The sequence below is a fragment of the Nycticebus coucang genome, chromosome 7 (assembly GCF_027406575.1).
Source record: "Nycticebus coucang isolate mNycCou1 chromosome 7, mNycCou1.pri, whole genome shotgun sequence".
Lineage (NCBI taxonomy): Eukaryota > Metazoa > Chordata > Mammalia > Primates > Lorisidae > Nycticebus > Nycticebus coucang.
Genome location: NC_069786.1, coordinates 125,543,733 through 125,547,631, shown reverse-complemented (window position 1 = coordinate 125,547,631; position 3,899 = coordinate 125,543,733). Strand labels below are relative to the sequence as shown.

Below are 3,899 nucleotides of genomic sequence, written 5' to 3'. Positions count from 1 at the left end.
GGTGATTTTTCATGTCTGACCACAGGAGAGGACAAAGGCCTTTCCTGGCAAACCTGACCAGGAGAGCTGCCCTCCTGACACCAGGCTGGGTGCACAGCAGCATGCTATAGTCACTGAAGAGAGCTGCGGTCGGGCACTCGGGCCCCCTGGCTGACCACACTCTCAGATGGTTGCATTCCGAGTCACAGTACCTTGTTCCCAGGTCTCTTGATCTATGGCCTTGTGTAGAGCCCTTCTTTAGGTGACTCTGTGGAGACGTCCTTATGGAATGAGGAGGGAGAAGACTTGACAATTTTCCCCATTTCTTGGCACTTTTCCATTCCCAGCCTCCCTCCTTACTTTCACCACAACTTTAGCTAGCCTGCCTGCCTGCCTTCCTTCCTTCCTTCCTTCCTTCTTCTTTCCTTTCTTCCGTTCTTTTCTTTCTTTCTTTCTTTTTTTTTTGTTAAGTCGTATATACATAGATCACGAATACATTTATGCCTTTGTGGGATGCAATGTGTTGATTATTTATACAAATTGGAGTGCTTGCATCCTACCAATTAACATAGCTTTCACCTCATTTACTCAATCACAGTGTTAAATCATTGTGTTCTATACTCGATAGATTTGACTTGTACCCTTGCAATATGCTCCATTGGCGTGGTCCCACCATTAACCCTCTCTCCATAGAACCACCTCCCTGCCTTACTGTCCCTCTCCCCTTCCCTCCTTCATCCTTGGCTATAGTTGTGATTCATCTTTCATAAAAATATGGAATGCTTCACGAATTTGTGTGTCATCCTTGCGCAGGGGCCATGCTAATCTTCTCTGGATCATTCCAATTTTAGTATATGTGCTTGCCGAAGCAAGCACACCTTCAGGGTTTCTAAATGCACCGGAGGTTCAGGCTCCCTCAAGGCCCTCTCCCTCTACATTGGATCCACCTGGCTCTAAACCAATGCATCACTCTGTGGTGGAAAATGGAACAGGTGAGTTGGCCTTGCCTTGGTTTTAGACTCTTGCTTACAACATGCAGTAAGTGATTTAAGGATTAACGTTTTCACTTTCACTTACCGATTTAACTGGATATTCCGAACTCTGGAAGTTAAGTCCCCCTCTCTCTCCCCACTCACGTCAGCTTCTGACACCCACTGGAGGTCTCAGAGTGTTCAGAGATAAGTCACTAATCAAGAAATAATGCTGACAAGCTGGGACAAAGAACCTCAAATCTCCTGGGACCCACGGTGACACCTCCACTCTATCAGGGATCAGTGTCATGCAGACCCTTTAGCAAAGCAACTTAGGCCAATTCTTGGCCTGTTAGAACAAACCTTCACATTATAATGTATTAATACCTTGGTGGCTTCTTTTTATCTGAGACAGAGTCTCACTTTGTCACCGTTGGCAGAGTGTCGTGGCATCATAGCTCATAGCAATCTCAGACTCTTGGGCTGAGGTGATCCTCTTGCCTCAGTTTTTCATTTTTAGTAGAGACGGGGGTCTCACTCTGCTCAGGTTGGTCTCAAACTCCTGAACTCAAGCAATCTACTGGCCTCGGCCTCCCAGAGTGCTAGGATTACAGGCATGAGCCACCACGCCCAGCTTTTTGGTGGCTTCTTAAAATTTTTGTTGTTTCATTTCAGAATCTTAGTGCACACACATTTTGTTTATATACTTTGTTTTTGTACAGATTGAGCCAAAGTTATAAGCATGCCCTTTCCTTAGATAGTGTGCACTGTACCCAATAGGTGTGAATTTACCCATCCCTTCCTCCCCACTCCCTCAGCTTGATTTTCATTGAGATTTACTTTCATATGTTCACTTAAGTGGTGATTGATTACTTCCAATTTAGTATTAAGTTCATGGCTTTGTTTCTCCATTCTTGTGATGTTTCACTTAAAAGAATGGTTCCCAGGTCCATCAGGTGGTCATGAAAGATACTCGGTCACCCCTTCTTCTGGCTGAGTAGTACTCCATGGTATTTATATACCATTTTATTAATCTCTTCCTGCATTGGTGGGCCCTTGGGTTTTTCCCACTTCTTTGGAATTGTGAATTGTGCTGCTATAAACATTCAAGTGTAGGTATCATTTTTAATAACATAACCCTTTTTTCCTTTGGGTATATACCCAGCAGTGGGATTGCTGGATCAAATGGTAGGTCTTTGTAAAGTTCTTAGGGGTAACTCCAAATTTCCAGAGAAGATGCACCAGCTTGCAGTCTCACCCACAGTGTCTGCATCCACTCCAGCAGCTGTTGCTCCGCTACTTTGTGACGGGAGTCATTCTCACTGGGGTTCGGGGATACCTAAACATAGCTTTGGTTTGCATTTTCCCTGATGATTAGAGATGTTGTGCATGTTTTCCTTGTGTTTTTTGGCCACTAGTATATATCTTCCTTTAAAAAGTCTTGTTCATGTCTTTTGGTCAATGTACATTTTTATCAAAAATCAGATGGGAATGTGAGGATGAGTTTTATCTTTGGGTTCTCTGTTCTGATCCAGAAGTCTATGTCTCTGGTTTTGTGCCAGTATCATGCTGTTCTGGTTACTAAAGCCTCAGAGTATAGCTTGAAGTCTGGTAACTGATCCCTCCTAGTTTGTTCTTACTAAGGTGGCTTTGCCTATTGGTCTTTTCTAATTCCCTATGACGTGTAGAACTATTTTTTTTTTTTTAGATCTTCCAAAAATGGCCTTGATACTTTAGGCCTTGATACTTTTGCATTGAATCTATAAATCATTCTGAAATGTGAAAATCAGGGTACAATTAGGGAAGGAGAACTACCATGATGAAATAAGAATTTACACAATTGTGCAGGAATTTGGATGAAGGGACTAAACAAAGAAATTAGTGGACCAGAGAAAATCATAAGTGGGTAGAAGAATCATAAGAGACTGGAAGCCAGGCACACCCCAACTGCAGTGGAACTCATGATGAAGGGACTGCTGACTGCTGCAGACCTCCTTGGAAGGCCAGTGCCCCAGGGCCTTTGCACTGGCTGCCACCCCCACTTGGAATAACCTTCCTCTTACACATCCACATGCCGTGTTCCCTTTCTCCTTCCTGTTTTACTCAGATGGAACCATCTTCTTGGGACACTTATTTAAAACTATAACCGAATCTTCCCACTTCTATTTTTTGTACTTATGTTTTCTTCATACGACCACCATTGTGTAACATCCAATATTTGACTCATTTATTTTATTTATTTCCTATCACAGTGACAGGGATTTTCATGTGTTTTAATTCTTGTTTTATCTACTCTGCCTGGAGCAGTGTCTGAAATATAAGGTTGCTCATTAGGTATGACCCTTAATATTCATGCAGACGTTATGAACAATGAAGTTATGCAAATGATTCTTAGTTAGCTTATAGTCTTAGTTAGCTTATAGAGAAAAAAAGCATCTATTTTCATAGCCTTTTGAAAAATACAGCACCGGTTTGCACCCAAAGATACGTAGCTTGCCCTAGGTAGAATTAATGAACACTTTAATGAGCCTAGACACTCTGTTGCATTTGTTATCATCCCCAGATATGAAGTTCTAGAGATAATCTGATTATATTATAATTTATCACTTGTACTTTTTTTTTCTTTTTTTTGCAGTTTTTGGCGGGGCTGGGCTTGAACCCGCCACCTCCGGCATATGGGGCCGGCGCCCCACTCTTTTGAGCCACAGGTGCGCCCCACTTGTACATTTTTAAGACAACCAGTAGAAAGATAAAATAATGATGCACGACCCTTGTCTCATTTTTATTCCTGACCCTCAGCTTTAAGTTTCTGAGAAAATAGAAGAAGAATTGGTAAGAGGAAGTGATGCTTGAGTAAGTGTGGTTCAGTCTGCATAACGTCATTGTCACTTAGTTTCTGGAAGCAGGATCGTCTACAGAAGTGTCTCATCTACGGATAAGGACATAGAC

The 3,899-nt window shown here is 42.4% G+C and overlaps 1 non-coding gene across 1 annotated transcript; it reads right to left on the bottom strand.

Moving 5' to 3' along the window:
- Positions 1-747: 747 nt before the first annotated feature.
- LOC128590947 (U6 spliceosomal RNA) lies at positions 748-855 on the bottom strand. Its single transcript, XR_008381406.1, has one exon. It is a non-coding gene; the product is annotated as a U6 spliceosomal RNA (small nuclear RNA).
- Between the last annotated feature and the right edge of the window lie 3,044 nt (positions 856-3,899).